Below are 17,757 nucleotides of genomic sequence, written 5' to 3' on the forward strand. Positions count from 1 at the left end.
GGAGAGTAACTTTAGATTAAAAAATAAGTAAGTGGTGAAGTTTGTTTAAATAAAGGGCCAGGTTCTTATTTGATTCCAGTCGCCTCTCTTGCAATGACCACAGTGGAGTTATGCCACGTTACATCACGTGAGCACAGACTTCATTATCTTCAGGTGTGTAAAAGCCAAATATTACAAGAAAAGAGATAGATGTTGTAGATTATTTAAAAATTAATGAAAGCGTGTAAACATCTACACAAGGTTCAGCAGGATCCAAGGTGATTTCAAAACCCACACGCATAAACGTGTTTTCCTATAACACATTTTCTAACTTTTCTTTCAGTTTGGAACTGAAAGCTTAAGAGTGCTGGGGGAAAGATGGTTCTCACATTCCTTCCCAGAAGCAATATACTGAAGACCTCCTAAAAGAGCAACTTCTTATTGTTCTAGACTGCTTAAGAGAGCAGAGTGAGATAGCTCTGGCCCTCATTTTTATCTTTCTTTGAACCCATCAATTCTTTTAAGTATACAATTCTATCCCATTTTTTGGATTATTGTCAGTCATATTTCTCCAATGCATTCAGTAAGACTGAAATTCTAAATTAACTCAAATAACATAATGTGATCTCCAGTGTATGTCTGAGAAATACCTATAGTTATTCTGAAATATTGTGGGTTTCCACACTTTATCAGAATGAAGAATTGTAAGGTCCAAATTTCTTCCCTCAGGTACTTGATCTTTAATCACATTTGAAATTTCTGACAGCTACTTTCACAGATCTGTATGTAAAGCAGAATTTGCTTGTAATACAGTATATATGTCAGGATTCCTAGCTTTCTGCTTTCAGCTGAGAAAGCTTCAAAATGGTAGTATCAGAATCATGTTTTCCATGTTAAGTTTGGTGGAAGTTGTAGATACATGCTATTCTGCTAAAAAGTTCTCTGGAACTATTTGTTATTTACATTTTCTGAATTTATTTTTTAAATGTTTTGCTTGACTGCACATATGGTTACTCATTTTTTAAAAAAAATTGTAGTTGGTTGAAGCTAAAATATGATTTTAGCTCAGAAATACGTTGACTAATTCTTCAGAATAGTTTTATATTCTTTATTTTTACCATGATGTATAAAGAATATTATAATTTTAGAAATCATATTTTAAAATCAGCAAATTGTTTTTTAATACAATTAAAAATTAAAAGTAGAATCCTCAGCGATTTTCTACCTTCAGAGAAGCAAACAAATTTCATCTTGCTGCTTAAAAAATGTTTAGAGAGAGAAAAATGATTACAGAAAGAGAGAAGAATTATGTAGAAACACTTCCTTAGCATTTCTTTTCAGGGGCACAATTTATATTTTCATGTACTTGACTTTTGTAGATGACACACAGAGGGCTGTTGTGGAATTGTATCTATGCACTCTTGCAGACTGATTAAACATTTCCTAAAGCCTACTGATACACAAAGGATGGGGCTTATGGCTACTCAGGAGGATATTAGCTATGCAAACAAAGATTGAATTTCACAAAGGGGAGGACAGATGAATTATTGGCCTGATTAAACTGTCTGTGTTAGTTAAATACTTACATAGGTGTTGATTCTGGATTTCTTCTGTAGCACCATTTCCATACAAACCTGTACACCTCATTTTAACAGACAAAAAAAAAAGTACAAATTCGTCTCAGGTATAATTCAGTCTACTTAAGTAGTGTACATGTGAGCTGACTTTGGCCATTTCTGTCCGCCTGTATGGTTTTGTGGAGCACTGAAGTGCAGTTCAGCTCTTGTTGGACAATGTGTGCCATCAGCACAGTGGTGGAAGTGTGCACTTAGCTGTGCGTATGTGTAAATCTGCTGGTGATCTGGGTCTCAAGTAGGTGCAACAGCAACAATAAGAATATTTTTTGTACTGTTCAGCTGTTCTCTGTCATTCCTTTCTTCTTGAAAATTGCTCTGAGCCTTTTATAATAATGTATTTTTAAAAATATCAGTTTCATCAGGAAAGCATAATATTTTAATGAAGGAAACTGAGAAAAAATTAGACCTATGATTAAAACTGGAGGCCAAGACATTTAATCATCTCTGGTTAATGAATGCCAGATTCTGAATGCAGATTCTGAATTCAAACAGATTTTTTAACTTCTACTGACCATCCATTATTTTTAAAGAGTACCTATATCTGTCAGGCAGAACATATTCAAAGCATTTACAAATATATTTCGTAAATACAATCTATTAGTGCAACAGCTGGGTAAGTGAAAACACTTGCTTTTAGGCTGTGCTGGGTAAGTGGTAACACTTGGTCTTAGGGTGCATCTACAGTAGTGTTTTAGTTTGGATGAGAAGCACGCTGTTGAAGTGAATCTTCAAGGTATTCTTGCTTACTTTGGCATGGTTACTGCCTTGGAGCAGTCGTGCAGCTTGTGAACTGAATCCCTTTGCGTGAAACTCAACAGGAGGGTGTGCACCAGGAGCACAACAAAAGTCCCCCAAATAGAAATGGGCCATCGGTCCGTGGCACCAGACCAGCGCTTGTACAAGTAAACCATTTCTAATGCTGGATAGTGTGGATGTCAGGACCACATCCTTTTCCTCTTTTGTGCTTTTTTTTCTTGTGGAAAAAATGTCCCCCAAACTGAATGACTCCCTGGACGATGAGAAGCTGTTTTGCAGATGTCCCAATATGCTGCCTTTGCCTTCCGGGTAGCTCAGGCACAGTCCTCAACATAATTGTGTGAACAAGCTGTTGATTTTAAGTGAATCAAAGGGCTTGTTTGGGTAACTACTGGAAGGTCTGGGTTCTTCTGTTAGCACAAGGTAAAGAAATAACTAGCATAAGAGATCTCAAAATCAGTTGAAGGTAAATTATGTAAGATCTTGTCTTTTCTTTCTCTTTACATAATATTCACGCTACTTTCCAAGAACCTCAGGTAATGAGAAACAGCATGTTTTCATTGACTGTACTTGACCAAGCTGCACTACATGACTTGTGAAATTGTGCAAGAGATAAGACTGTAATCTTGCATTTATCCCATAGGTAGAATAAGGACACGGATAACTAATTTCTCCTTATGCTGCATTTACCAGTTGAGAACAGAGCTTCACTGCAACAACGGGGCACCCAGCCAGGGTTAGGACTTCTCTGCTTAATCTTCCTTTGTTTCATATCTCTTGCAACTACTTCCTTAGGGAAGAGATTGTGTCTTCCTACATGTCTCTACAATGCCTTCTCTTACAGTATCTTCTCTGATGCCTCCGGGAACTCCCGGAGAAATAACTCAGAATAACTTTATGCCTGCTAAGAAATAAACCAAAATAAGATGATTTCTCAATAGCTGGGCATAACAGTGATAGGAGTTACCTAGATTACAATCAACACCAGGCACTGAGCTGGTTTTGTGACTCTGAGAGGGTACGTCACTCCTCAACTTCAAGCTGCCTACCTGGCTGAGTGGTGGCTGCTTGAAAATTTGATATACTTCTACAGATATTCCTTCCCATGTGCTTTTTGTTAGCAGAACCAGTTATCAGGGTAATAGGTCAATTTTGAAAATAACAATACAGGGAAGAGATGAAGGAGATTGCTTGGAGGTAATCTCAGGCAACCGTCTGCCTTCAAGTCAGCTGTTTGCAGGATGGCTCCGCAGCGGTCCTGGAGCAGCGGACCCTGCCTGCTCTTTGCGTGGGAGAGTGCACATTGCCGCCTGGCTGCAAAATCCTCCTGCAGCTACATGTGCATTGGCCTGTTTTGCTGCTTTGAGCTTCAGGCTGTGGTATGTGCCTCGGGCTTAGTACCCTACAGGGATTTTTACTTTTCTCACATACGGAAGTTAGCCGGGAGCTTTCTCAGAAGTAGCTTTCTTAGGAAAAAAGCATTCCGCTTATTAGCCCAGACTTTCTGGAGATGGGTTTAAGGTTATTTCTTGCTAGCATTTTTGCAGTTCTCTGTAAATATCGTTATTCTGACTGCTCCTGAATGTGCCTTTTAATCGTGTCCCTAAAGAAAGTTCTCTGGTTTCACAGACTGCACCTGGGGAAGGACCTCCACTCTGGCAGGACCTCTCAGAGGGAGGGAGGGACCCACCGGTAGAGCAGACACACAGGCATGTCCATGCACCAACATCTGCATGAAAAGGTTTCTGTCTCCCTGCTGAAGCCACGCTGAGGGCAGCTCTTGGTGTGTGGAGAGCCCTTGCAGGCAGAGTCACTGCCCTGCCAGGGCGGGGAGCCGGGGCTTGCAGAGCAGGAGGCGCTTGCCCACAGGAGAACGCACAGAAAAGGGGAGTCTCTGCAGCACCCTGCCTCTTATAAATTGCCCACTTTAAAAGCCTCTTTCTTATTGCTCTTTCTATTTTAAAAAAAACATTGTTCAGTGACAGCACACTGGAGCTTCTGAGATTCTTTAATTTTGGTACCATCGAGATGTCTGGTTTTCATGATTTTCAATGTGCTCAGATATGTGTGCTGACACGTCCCTCTCTACTTTGAAAGTCTGTCATTTTTTATGATTTTTTTTTTCTGCCTATTTGCTGAATTTATTTTTTTCTTACCATGAGCTGGCATCATGCAGATGTTTACCAGCAGTATGAAAGTGAAAATTTGTTTCACATCCATGAGAAATACTTCCCAGTATTTTGGTAAACACCGCTTTTGCTGTATGTTCGAAGCTTGTTTTTACCGCTCTTTCTACTTGTGGTTCTGCGGATACAGCTTTTTTTTTTATTACTGTCTTTAGCTTGAGTTTCAATACTCCACATCTTCCATCTGTTTAATTTAATTGTATTGCTTATTATTGTAACTGCATCTGCTAAAGATTCATTACTTTGGCTTTCATTAACCATAGGTCTCCCATGGGCTCCACTGTTTTTTCCACTGCAATTAAAAAACCTTAAGATACAGTATTTCCTCTACTGTCTCTAGAATTTCTGTGAGTTCTCTATACCTGTTGTCTCCCACTACACCTGACAAATTGTTTAATGCAGTGTGTAAACTTCTGAAAATTTACAGTATTTACTGGTGAAGGAATAGTATGTATATTCTACATGTCAGATATGCCATAATGGATTTGCATGAAGCTTTTCAGCTTGAGTGTATAACATGTCCATGCTAATTTCAACATTGTAAATTTTCCCTCTTTATTTTCTTAATTTCTTTGAAATGTACTGTGTTTTCCTCAGGGAAAGTAGTTCCCTGGGCTTCAGTAGTAATAATCGCATAGACAAAAACATGTTGGACATTGAATTTCACTATTAAGAGTCGGAAAACCAGTTTATGTAAAATAACAAATACAGTTGGGTAATAGGGTCATTTAGCTGTATCTACCTGTCTTTTCTCTAAGAATTGCTCATTTTCCTATAGTTCCAAAGTTTCTGCGTATTTTTGAACTAACATAGTCAGAGAAATACTGACAGAAAGGCTGCGATGCAGCTGTGCTCAAGAGCATAAAATACTTCAGATTCTGTAAGAGAACTTTTTTAATGGGATGCCCAGTTTTAGAGGGCATTTGGGGTTGGAAAGGAGGATAGTAGTTTGCATTTTGTAAGCTCTTAAAATGTTTGGATGCCTGTATAAAGCACTCCTTTCGTGTGCATTATTTAAACCTGCTTATGAGAATGGAGTGAGCAGGTTTAGCGCTGCTGAAATGGGGAATAAGCTGCATGCTGGGGATTAGACTATGTGGTCAAAATTAAGTACACCTCATGCATATTAAATTAAACTCAAGCAACATATTAAAGATAGTAAATTTCCAACTGCGAAGATGGGCTTCCTCTCGTCTAACTTGACTTATCTGCAAGTCTGAACCAGCTGCTTAAATGACTTTACAGTGGCAAAAATAGTAATTTTTATCATCTGAGATGATGTGGCTGAAATACATCAGCTCAAGCATCCCCTGTATGGTTCAATCTCTCTCCCCATTGACTGAAGAGAGAACCCAGATATCCAGCCTGTGTTAGATATGTAGCTCTCAGATGGATGAATCAGGGGACCCGTGTCCCACTAAAATGGTCAGGGGACAGAAGAGATTGTGATAGGAGCAAAAATTGCAAAATAAAACTTTTTATTTTAAATTTTCCTTTAAGAAAAAAGGATTTTTCTCAACCATAACCCAATGTAATTTTTTGGCACTGAATTTAGGATGTGACTAGTAAAAACAGGCCAAGCTTATCACCAGAAAAAACTTAATTATTTAGCATTAACTGAGGAGTGTTACACTGAGTATATTTTTACATAATCACCAAAGTTTTCCATTGTTGATCTCCTTGGAAAAGGGAGCCTCTTTTCAGTTAAAGAAAGGCCTGTATTGGAGCACACCAGCAGCTGCTAGTTAATCTTCGTGTTCAGTTTCAGAGCAATCTCTGATAAGGAAGTAAAAACTCCAAAAAAACTTGTTGCCAAGGGTAACTCTGCTTTTTGACAGTGGAATGCTTTAGTAATACCAAAGACCCCAGTGTGAAAATACAAAGGGACTCCAGTTTAAGAGACTGATTGATTGAAAGCCAGAAGGGCAGCTTGTAGCCTCCAGTACCTAAATGAGGGCACTGATTTTTAACTTGAGTGATACCAGACAGTAACTGCTTGTTGTTCTCTGGCTTGAACTTTTACGTTTTGCTAAATGTGATAACTCTAGCAAATTGCATCATGCAGCCTGACATAAACAAATGTTCTGTATTTTCCTGTATGTTCCCCTCCAAAGCAATTTCAGCCTTGGTAAATTAGATTTGCAACCAAACGATCGTCTTACGCTGCAGAGCTTGCAAGCTATCTGCCCTTTAATCCAGAGGGCTGTCTCTTCAGTGCAAGCCTGAATTGGTCCATTAAGCTTTGCAGTGTTAAAGAATCATATAACTGAACTGGCTGAAAATTAAAAGTTTCCCAAGCAACTGTCTCGGGAAATAACAGAAATACTGTCTTCTCTCATATTCTGCTAAGTTATTTCATAAGTAAAATTATTTCATATATTATTTCATTCTGTGATCAAAGATGAAACTACATGTGACCACAGATTTTACTGTCACACCAAGCTTTATATTTCTTAGTGGAACATATTCTTATTCTGCGGTAGTCTTCTTTCATTTCACTTGTATATTTTTACAATAAGAATACTTAAACTATGCAGCTATTGCTGCATTATTTATTCCATACTTGGTATGCAAAAATAATCTACTTCATTTCTGTCATCAACAAACTTGAACATCTAGTTAATTTAATCCAGTTTCTTTGATTTTTCTTTTTTTTTAATTAAAACACCATCCATCCATTATGGCAATGTATTGACTATGCTAGCATGTGGTTGAAAAATATGTATTTTATGTGATTTTTCTCATTAAATGAAAGTCAGAAGTTACGTAATTTCTAGTTACATACAAGTGTTAGATGACAGAAATCTTAACTTAGAATATGACCAACGGTGAACATGGAGGAGGGGAGGGTACAATTTTTGTGAAGCTCTCTGACTTTTACCTCCCAATTCTGAGATGATTTGTGGGGTGATCTTCAGGAGGGGATTGCTATTGATTAACCCCATTTTGTCCTGTGTCATATCTTTGTTTCTTCTTCCTCATCCTTAGATTTGTGTATGGGTTTAGAGTAAGCCTGTGATTAGGTAATGCACCGAAAAAATAAGAAAATTGTGTCTAGGAATTGTCTGCAGTCAACTGATCAACACTTCTTATCATAGCAGGCAATAAAATATTTCAGAGTAGAACTGGGTCTTAGATGAGCAATATAAAGCATCTTCTGTGCAAGTACCAGAACAGCAGGTTCATAGGTAGTAAAATCTGACTTGATGGGGCTCGCACAGTGTAAGGTGAGTGTCTAGATGGATCACAGAACAGATCTACCTTGGCCCTCCTAGCATCTTGGCATTGCTTCTTAAGATCAACTTCCTAATTCAGACAAGTCGCAGAGTAGCAGCAAATTTTCTATAGGGCCACATTTAATTGCTCCAACGTCATTTAAATGGGGGAAAAAAATTATTTCTGATCTAACTGTTTAAAGTGTTTCTCTTCAGTACTGACCTCTCTGCAACCCCAGCATTAGTTACTGGGGGTAGTTTTCAGAGAATGATGTTATGATACGCTCTCCATCTCTGCTTCCATTTGCAATGCACAGTAGTCACAGCTATGTCCAGAGCATAGATTCATTGACTCCCAGGGTAAAATAGAAAGAAAGAACATTAATAACAGTGGAAAAATAGACAGACAGACAATAGTCAGACATTACCATTCTACCATGTCTACACATAGTATACATGACATCAAAATGACACATATGACAACTGAACCAGAGGTAGATGGTGAAAAGTTTCTCTTCGCACCAAGACTGAAGTGAAGTTTTACCTGGTATGAAAATAATTTACATCTTGGATCTAACTAAAATAAACAAAAAAACCCAAACCCAATACACCCTAACCTGAGAAAACGTAATTATCCAAGCAAATTACTATAAACTGCAAACTAATGCTCTTCAGTTTCCTTTCTCCATCCCCTCATTTCAGTGACCTTTCCATTACTATCTCTTAAGTTGCTTGGACTGGAACTGTGTCTTTCTGTTTTATGAAGTTCCAATTACTGTTTTGGTTTCTAGAGAACTAATACAGTATAATTTTAATACATTAGTCTCAAGTGACTTTAAAAGAACCATGTCATCTGAAAATGGCCCTTGTTGTGTGACTTCATGGGTGCCATTGAGGGGTGCTGGATCCCTACACAGGGGTAGCAGCATCTGTCTTGAGGTGAGAAAATGTGGAAGTCACAGTATTAATGTAGGCATTACCTAACCACACTTATTTTGTAAGCCATCTCATGTTTGTATGTTAACCTGTAAATATAAATTTTTACAGGGTTATGAGCAATAGTTCCTGAGATTTGTTCTGCTGACTCAGGAGGCTGTGTCATGTCAAAATCATGAGCCTTGTGCTTATTTTATCACATGCTTTTCCTTCAGCAAAACTTTAGGCGCCAGAGCATCCAGGTTGTTGACTCCTCTAGAAGCTCAGTGTCCGAATGTCTAAAGCCTTTCTTGTGTGTGTTCCCTTTTGGTAGCCCTTAACAGAAATCAGCATTTCCTTGTCAGAAAACACATTTTCTAACAGTATACCCCAGTATGTGTAAAACAAGAAACAGACATACTGTAAATTCTCACGCACTCCGTCTTCTGGCAAAGCTGCATGTTCACTCCCAAGGAGGAGGAGAAAAAGTATGCTATTAAGCTACGTGATCAAAGGGAATATTTTGCAGTTGTACAACAGAATCAAAACCTCTTCCATTGCCGTGGTGGTTTGACCCTGGCTGGATGCCAAGTGCCCACCAAAGCCACTCTATCACTCCCCTTCTCAACTGGACAGGGGAGAGAAAATATAACAAAAAGCTTGTGAGTCGAGATAAGGACAGGGAGATCACTCACCAATTACTATCACGGGCAAAACAGACTTGACTTGGGGAAAATCAGTTTAATTTATTGCCAATCAAATCAGAGTAGGGTAATGAGAAATAAAACCAAATCTTAAAACACCTTCCCCCCACCCCTCCCTTCTTCTCGGGCTCAGCTTCACTCCCGATTTTCTCTACCTCCTCCCCCTGCATGGGGACAGGGAATGGGGGTTGGGGTCAGTTCATCACGCATTATCTCTGCCGCTCCTTCCTCCTCAGGGGGAGGACTCCTTGCACTCTTCCCCTGCTCCAGTGTGGGGTCCCTCCCACGGGAGACAGTCCTCCACAAACTACTCCAGCGTGAGTCCTTCCCATGGACTACAGTTCTCCATGAACTGCTCCAGTGTGGGTCCCTTCCACGGGGTGCAGCCCTTCAGGAGCAGACTGCACCAGTGTGGGTCCCCAACGGGGTCACAAGCCCTCCCAGCAAACCTGCTCCAGCACGGGCTCCTCTCTCCATGGATCCATGGGTCCTGCCAGGAGCCTGCTCCAGCGTGGGCTTCCCATGGGGTCACAGCCTCCTTCAGCACATCCACCTGCTCCGGCGTGGGGTTCTCTATGGGTTGCAGGTGGATATCTGCTCCACCATGGACCTCCATGGCCTGCAGGGGCACAGCTGCCTCACCATGGGCTTCACCAGGGGCTGCAGGGGAATCTCTGCTCCGGTGCCTGGAGCACCTCCTCCCCTCCTTCTTCACCAACCTGGGTGTCTGCACAGTCGTTCCTCTCACATATTCTCAGTCCTCACTCCACCTGCAGTTTGGGTCTCGTTGTTTTTTGGTTTGGGTTCCCCCCCCCCCCCCCCTTCTTAAATATGTTATCCCAGAAGTGCTACCACTGTCGCTGATGGGCTCGGCCTTGGCCAGCGGCAGGTCCGTCTTGGAGCCAGCTGGCATTGGCTCTGTCGGACACAGGGGAAGCTTCTAGCAGCTTCTCACAGAAGCCACCCCTGTACCCCCCTGCTATCGAAACCTTGTCACACAAACCCAATACATTCCACCCCTCGACTCTGTGAATCACATATTTAAGAATTATCATTAAAATCCACATACATCACACAATCCACCCCTCATCCCTTCACCACAATTATAACAACCAAAATTCCCCATAATCATTCTGTTCTCTAACATTGTTCCGTCCATGTTTTGCCTGTTACCTCTGCCAGTTACTATCGTTATCTCAAATTGCTTGAGCCCCACATTGGGCGCCAAAAAAAGGACTGTTGTTGTTTAACCCCAGTTGGCACCACACAGCCACTCGCTCGGCCTCCCCTGCCCCGGTGAGACAGGGGAGAGAATCGGAAAAAAAAAGTAAAACCTGTGGGTTGGGATAAAGGCAGTTTAATAGGACAGCAGAAGAAGAGAAAATAATAATAATAATAATAATAATAATAATAATAATAATAATAATAATAGAATATACAAAGCAAGTGATGCACAATGAAACTGCTCCCCACCTGCTGACCGATGCCCAGCCAGTCCCCAAGCAGCAATTGCTGCCCCCCAGGCCAACCCCCCCCCAGTTTATATACTGAGCATGACGCCATATGGTATGGAATCCCCCTTTGGCCAGTTTGGGTCAGCTGCCCTGGCTGTGCCCCCTCCCAGTTTCTTGTGCACCCGGCAGAGCATGGGAAGCTGAAAAGTCCTTGACTAGCATAAGCAGTACTTAACAACTAAAACATCAGTGTGTTATCAACATTATTCTCCTACTAAATCCAAACCACAGCACTGTGCCTGCTACTAGGAAGAAAATTAACTCTATCCCAGCCAAAATCTGGACAATTGCCATCTCAAAGAAACAGATAGACATCACTGTACACGAATGGTGATTTCATGAACAAAAGGGAGTACCTTCATTGACTTTATTATTTATACTAATCAAATTATAGGTTCCTCTTGAATAAATATAAACTCTTTATAGACTACCCATTTTGGCTTTAGATCTGAAATGTATTTGGTTACATATTACTTTATTATTATATTGTTTTCACAAGAAAGTAATGATGTTGCTGATTAATTACCAATTAATTCTGCTTGGTGTGAGTCAACTGTGCTGAGAGTCTATGGCCATACCGAATACCACAGCCACTCTGCCGGTGTTTCTGCTCTTAGGAGTGCAATGAGTGTATTGCCAGGAAGTGTAACCAAATGAAACATGTTTTTTCTTGACCTGAGCTTTTTATCAGATTGCTCCTCAGGGTTATGCTTTTTAACTGTTACTAAATGCCTTATCTTAAATCTTCAGACATACCTCAGGCAGAAACAAAGTTTTATGAATATTTCTTTGAGGTATACTTCTTTTGGATTTAGTCTAAATTACTGCATGCCTTTAAAGTCTGAAACTCTTTATGAGTGGCGAAGTTCCAGGTGATTAATTAGGAATAAGAACTTAGGAATGGACTTAATGGCAGAGAGAATAAGAAGCTCTAAACCCATTTCTAGTTCTCATTTTTAAATGCTTGTTTTTATTGGTTATTGTGGTGTTTGAATCCTCTTTCCTAATTAAAATATTTAAGTTGTTCTGCACACTGACCTGTAGACATTCTGGGCATACAATGTAATCATTAGCAGTCGTATGTGGGGATGGAAGGATTTGTATGAATTTAAAGATACAGCCTCCTCTCCAAGCTAACAGCACAGCAACAGTAACTTTTACCTGGAAGTATGTATTCTTTTCCAATAAATATTCTGCAGCTTGAAATGGAGGTGTGGTAATTACTTCTTAATGCGGTATACTAATAAAACTATAATAAGAGCCTTCGTTGAACAACGCAGTCACTGAGTAAACAAATCCTTTCTTCTTTACACCAAGAACAGGAAATATCTGTGCTTTGAATAAGGTTTTCCATTCATGTGGTAAGAACTTTTTCTCCACAGTGATGTTAGAAGTTTTGTTCTGCATTCTAAAGTATACCCAAAACCAGTTAAACCCAAATGCCAACAACATAGCTTAAATAAGTAAGCAACTCAGCACTGTTATTTCAACTTGGGATTATGTCCAGTATTTGAATCTTGCTTTGGGAAAAAAACCCTCCACACATATTAAGGACGAATCATGCAAATTTAAATGCCTTAAGTTGTATGGAACCTCTATTTTTGGTCTGGAAAATTTCCATCCTCCAAGAAAACCTTACCTAATCACATTATGAGTCTGGGGGTGGTTCCTGTTGCCTTGACCTTTTCCTCATCTCCATCTCTTTTGTATTAAATATTGAGAAGCAAGATATGTCACTAACTACACAGGTTATATTTTCCTCCAACTGGAAGATGTGAAAAATGTGTATGAAAAAAATTTGGATGAACACTTTTGTGTTTGAAGGACAATTCAAGTTAAGCAGTAATGCTCCCTGTTGTACATAGATGACTATCAGTGAACCAGAAACAGTGGCTTAGCTCTGCCTCCTGCACTTCACTGACCAATAAATACACCTTTCTAAGTAAGCAGCACAGCATAAATTCAGAAGCACTTGGGAGAGAGAGCAATTTAAAAGGCTTGTTTAGTAATGAAGACTGAATTTAGGATCTGGACTGTACAATGAGAAAACCATAAATGAGCACTTAGCTGTGTACATGCAACCGATACGGCTGATCTCAGGGAAGATTATGGCAGCTAGTCCATGCTAGACTGCAACAAGTTCAGCGGTGGAGGTCTCTCTTTCAGCTCTAACTATTCTATGGCATTAATTTAATGCTTTCTGACAGACAGGGTGGGGTGGGGGCTCTGGGAGGGTGGTCCCTGCCTGACCCTTGGATGCCTGAACTCCAGGCTGAAAGTCTGCAGCAGATTAGTGTCCCAGACGGGACGATGGCCTAGGCAGGCTTTTCCCCTGACATGAGATACCTGTTGGGTTGTTAAGGTTAAAATCCTGGTCTGCCCTGGAGTCGTGGACTTAAACATCTACCCCAGCTCAGAGGCACATTTCCAGCTCTTGGGTTTTCGCTCAGCACACCTCTGGGTTGTATGCAAGAAGCAATGTTAGGCAGAAAGCAACTAGCATCATTTATATGAAAATAAAACCTTATTATTATTGAGTTTTTTTTCTGGAGTATGTGGATTTTTTTGCTGAAAAAGACCCAACTTTATTAAGCCAAGTATTCTAAGTATTTGCTTTTCTGAAGAAAAATATAAAACCTTAAAAGAGGTATTTTAGATAAATATTTGTTAATTCCACAACTGCACTTTTGAAAAGGAAAAAAAAAAAATCAGAAAAAAATCGTGATGATTCCTAATAAGAAGACATCATGTCTACCTTTGAAGAACTTTTCTAAGTTAGACAAATATTTCAATATATGTACATGGTACACACAGGAGAAGTACAGAAAACAGAGACCCTATAACTTGGTCTTCTGCTAGAAAAATTCTCTCAAGTAAACACGCCAGTACTCAGTTTCACAACCATCACTTTTTGGTCTGAGTTAATCAGGGGCATGGCAAACTCATACAAATAAAATAACCAAGCACAGGCTAGAAATTCTCTTAGATGCAGCAGTCCCAAGGCAAAATCTTGCATCAGATTTGTGCTCTCAATTTTGAGTTTTTTCCCTGTGTTATTGCCGGCTACATACACAAGGTGTTGTGTAAGGCTGTGGCCTTATTCAGAGTATTTATATGGCGATATACCATCGCATAGCATCTTTAAAATGTGAGATTAAGTTGAATCTACCTTTCAAGCTGGGAAAAATAAAATCATATTTTTCCCTGACATTTCAAAGTAGAAGCATCACTGCAATCAGATAAAAAACCTGTTGCCGCTTTCATATATAAAAATAAATCCAGCATTTTGTTATCTGTACAGTGGGCTATATTTTCTAACAGGGACACTATGGGGAGACTGTGGATACAGTTTACTAACTTTCATCTTTTGTACAAGCAAGCATGAAGAACAAACCACAGCTGTTAACATCAAAGCAAGCAAAGCAAATAAAAAGGAAGAAAAACAGGAATAAGTAAGAATTCCAGGTTTCTGGAGATATTTCTCCCTTGTAGGGAATCTAACTTCTTGGACCATTTGAGCTGTTTTCATTTTCATTTTGTTTAATACATCATACGTTAGTATCTTGACCCTGCTTATCAGCAGCTTGAGATGCAAGGCTCTATTATGTTACAAATTTGGCTTGTTTTTTTTAAGAAAAAGTGCTCAGTTAGAATGATCTTTTGCCCAAGCTTTCAAGAAAGGTAGAGAAGATGCAGAAAGTAAGTCATCATTAATAATAAAATAGGAGCTTCTTTCTGTGTGTTTCATGAAAAGCAGGGGGGATTGTGTCTTGTTGGACACACTTATTTTTTGCAGTCCCAAACGCTTTCGGCATTTTGATGTAGGGTGGATATAGGGCTTTTGTTATCTGAGCCTCTGGCAGTTAGGAAATGTCAAGCAGAAAATGCACTTTGCCTACAGGGGAAGAAGTCACTGAGGTGCCCACTGGTGCAGTATCTCTGCAGGCTTATTCACGACATGGCAAAGAGATGAACCCTGACAGCTGGGTCTTCCTTGCATGTCAGCAAGTGAAAGCGCCACAGATGAGCCTAAAAGAATGAGGCAAAATGGGGTAAATAGGTAGTTATATGCATATTCCCTTTCAGTCTTCTTTCAGCCTCTTTCTTGACTCCCTTGGTTAACAAGGAGTGGGTAGGAATTAACAAGGAAAGAGGAAGGAACTACGTTTCAAAGTCACAGGTTGCCTCATAATTATTGAAAGTGAAAGCAGTTTCCCATTTTCACTGCAACTTATCTAAATTACTCACGTTATTGGTAGCTGGAAGTGTCATTTGAGAGTCCCCTTATACTATGAGAACAGAGTAAACAAGGCTATGTATAAATAAGAATTAAAGAAATTAATTGTTCACTTAAATCTGCAGAGTTTATTGACTATTATGTACTCTGCCTAGTTTTATCACATTTTTTCTGTATTTCATTCCTTTGCCCTACTTTACCACAGTAAATTATTATCTTTTCATAAGTATTCTAAAAGTTGCACTATTTCCCGAGACAAATTAACACAACAGTCATGGTGACTTTTCAGGGTTGGTCCACTATTATTGTGACTAGAGGCCTGCAAAAGTAGACCTCAGCTTAGCTTAGCTTTCAGTTGGGTGATTTGGGCATTAAAGAATTAAAGACTATCAAAGAACCAAAAACTTTATGCTTAAAAATGCAAATAACTGGAAACTTTGAATGTGTGCATTAAACAGTCCATGTTTTGAAAATGAATGCCTATAGTTAGGGATCAAGGCTGTTAAAGGTCTGTTAAAATAGGAATAACCTTCTAGGAGATGAGCCCTTTCAAATTGTTTTATCATTCATTGGGGCTGCAAGTACTCTGGAAACCAGGCCACCCTGATCTAGATATTTAGTTGTAGATATCTGGTCTAGCAACTGATTTTACACCTGGGACTACTTATGTGCACCTTTAAATGCATTAGTGATTTGCTGAATTTGGCCCTGTATTTGAAGAACTCAGTCATTGTTCATCATTGTTCATAAGGGTGGCCAGAAAACAAGAATTTTGTTTATTTGGAAAAAAAAAAAAAAAAAAAGGAGGTTTTGGAATTTCTGTTCAGCTTGGAGCAAACTAAGCTGTACAGATGCTCTTTGTGGAAAGTGAGGGAGGAAGAGGGAGGCAGCCTAACCAACTGACTTACTCGATAAGCTAAAATAGCAGATGACTGAGTAGCAAGAGCAGTACTCACCTGGGATGTTGAAAGGCATGTTTAAATCCCTGCTCCAGCTAATCACTACAATAGAGAATCAAATCATATTTCTTAATTTTCTTTTCTGCTGAAGTTACTCTAGTAAGTAAATACAGTAGCTATTCACTGGATCAGAGAAAGGGAACCCAACATGTCTAGGGGGTCTGCTCCTGTTCCTTCTCTCATTTCAATCAGGAATGATGCTGTGATCCTTAGGGAGCTGGCCATTAAAATATTTCCATACATTTCTGGGAAATGAACTATTTGTGATTAATGAGATTTTCCTAAGATTTTTGTTAACAGATTATTTTTTTCTCTATTTGTTTTAAAGGGGAGGGAGAAAGGTGACACCTTTTTAAACAAGTTGTAATAAAAATGTGTAAAAAGTGTAACTTCACTGCTGCTTTTCATTATTTATTTTTGCACCTGAAGAATATAAATTGTCCCACAAGTTGCATTGGAAACATGCTTAAGGGTTTGTTCTATTTTTTTTCTTCTCCTTAGTAAAGAAAGCTGAACAAACCTACTTTTTGAAGTGCTGTTATGTTTAGGTAACTGACACTAAGAAAGTGATGACAGGATATGAGTTTCTAATTTTGGTGATGTCCCATTGTTTTGAGGGGAAGTTGGTTTTGAAGTAGCGATTGTAAGCACAGCAGGTGCTGGGATCTTGTATCAGCAGGCAGAACTATCACATGTTGGGACAAAAATACTCTTTTTTTCTTGGTAGATACAGGGATAATATTTCCATGACCATTTCCCTGACTAACCTATACATTATGTGGAGCTTCTGAATTCTTGAGATATATACCATCATTTAATATATAAGCTGCCATGATATGCGTGTGTTTTGGTTCTGCAGTATTTGGATAAAGATGCAGGTATTTGACGGAGCAGAGGGAAGAAGCAACATCAGGCTGAAATGGATTTCTGAATCTTTGTCAGTCAGTATGATTTATTTGGGAATAAAGACTTATCTGATGGGAAAACTGACTCTTATCTCCTTCAAAAATACCTTTTACTTCCATAGTACAGTAATAGATGATGATGGTAATGCTAACTGAAATAAGGGTTACTGGGAACAGTAGAGAAGATCTCTTGTGAAGTATTTCAGTCTTGCCACCAGAACACAGCTTTGGTGCATCCGTGTGAATTGGCATCCTTCCATTGACTTCTAAGTGCAGTGAAGTGGGTGGTTTTGGGTTGTGCACTTCTTGGACAGACATGCAGGTACTCAGCAGCAGCTGGACTCCCCAAGAGCCCAACTTCAATGGTATTTTGCAGATTCATATCAAGGAGGGTGGTCTTGATATGCACAGGCTCCGGTTGCTTCTTCTTGCCCTTCCTCTTTTGTAATTGGTTTAGTGGTTTGAACAAAGTGCAGAGAGATAAACTTCTGGTAACAATATTGTGCTGAAAATATTTTAATAATGTAATAAACTGTTCTTGCTTACCCTGTTCTGGTCTTCTGGTAGCTGGGATTCATGTGCTTGCAAAACAAATGGGTGCAAAGTTAGGATGTATATACATTTTTGCCTGTTTAAAATACCTTCTCTTTCCTGATATTAAAAGACAATACTGCATGGCACCCTACATATTAAGAGTTGCATTGCCAAAGCTATACTTTGCTTGTGAAAACATTCATGTTTATCATATTC

The 17,757-nt window shown here is 39.4% G+C and overlaps 1 protein-coding gene across 1 annotated transcript in view; it reads left to right on the plus strand.

The window, feature by feature from the left end:
- The window catches only part of MOXD1 (monooxygenase DBH like 1), a 50,760-nt gene that overhangs the window by 14,389 nt on the left and 18,614 nt on the right, over positions 1-17,757 (plus strand). The gene's annotated exons all lie outside the window — the stretch shown is intronic.

Source organism: Pelecanus crispus, chromosome 3, assembly GCF_030463565.1.
Source record: "Pelecanus crispus isolate bPelCri1 chromosome 3, bPelCri1.pri, whole genome shotgun sequence".
Lineage (NCBI taxonomy): Eukaryota > Metazoa > Chordata > Aves > Pelecaniformes > Pelecanidae > Pelecanus > Pelecanus crispus.